Raw genomic sequence first — 949 nt, 5'->3', positions numbered from 1 at the left:
CGGAGGTGCCTGAAGCTACAGGCACAGGAATATGGAGAACCTGCAAAAGATCTCGGGGTGAGTGCAGGGCCCCCTGTGGGCTGTCGGGGGGGACAGTGTACCAGTGGCCATGTCACCCCTCGAGGCCTGGGGCTGGGGGGTCCCTCCTGCCTTCCCTGGGTGGGTGGGGGTGCCTGGTGGGGACAGCAGCGACCTGGCTGCCCGTGACACTGTCCTGCTCCCCAGGGACTCTCCTGACTGTGCACATGGTTGTGATCCTGGTTGAGCTCTTGGTTTTGGCTGTGGCTGTTTTTCTTCTGGCTGGTAAGAGTGTGGGGTTAACTAGTTAAAGGGAGGTGGGGTTAACTGGGTAAAGTGGGTGGGTATCAGGAGAAAGGGAAGAGTTTATCTGGGTAAGGGGGGAGCAGCTGCCTCCATGTGCGTGTCCGTGTGTCTGTCCCCGTGTCTCCCTGTGTCCGTGTGTCTGTCCCCGTGTCTCCCTGTGTCCGTGTGTCTGTCCCCGTGTCTCCCAGTGTCCGTGTGTCTGTCCCCGTGTCTCCCTGTGTCCGTGTGTCTGTCCCCGTGTCTCCCAGTGTCCGTGTGTCTGTCCCCGTGTCTCCCAGTGTCCGTGTGTCTGTCCCCGTGTCTCCCTGTGTCCGTGCGGGTGTTTCCCGTCCCTCAGCGCGTGGTTCCCGGGACGCGGCTCCTTTCCCGGCTGGCAGGGCTGGGCAGCAGGTCTGTCGGGCCCGGCTCCCCAGCCCCAGGGCCGCCCCCCCAGCAGCAGGGCCGGGCAGGCAGGGCCGGGCTCCGCTCCGCTCTTGGGCTCGGGCAGCTGAAGCCGGGCAGGCTCCGGGAGCAGCGCTGCCCCGGGGGGGGGCACGGGCAGCGCCCCCTTTCCCCCTCGGCTCCTGGGGCAGCGGGGCTGGCGATCCAGGGGCTGCAGGCTCGGCTGGCCCCGCCGCCCGAAGGG

This window comes from Chaetura pelagica, unplaced genomic scaffold (genome assembly GCF_000747805.2).
Source record: "Chaetura pelagica isolate M959 unplaced genomic scaffold, ChaPel_1.0 scaffold793, whole genome shotgun sequence".
Taxonomy (NCBI): domain Eukaryota; kingdom Metazoa; phylum Chordata; class Aves; order Apodiformes; family Apodidae; genus Chaetura; species Chaetura pelagica.
The sequence above is the reverse complement of the archived record's forward strand: the minus strand, read 5'-3'. Positions refer to the sequence as shown.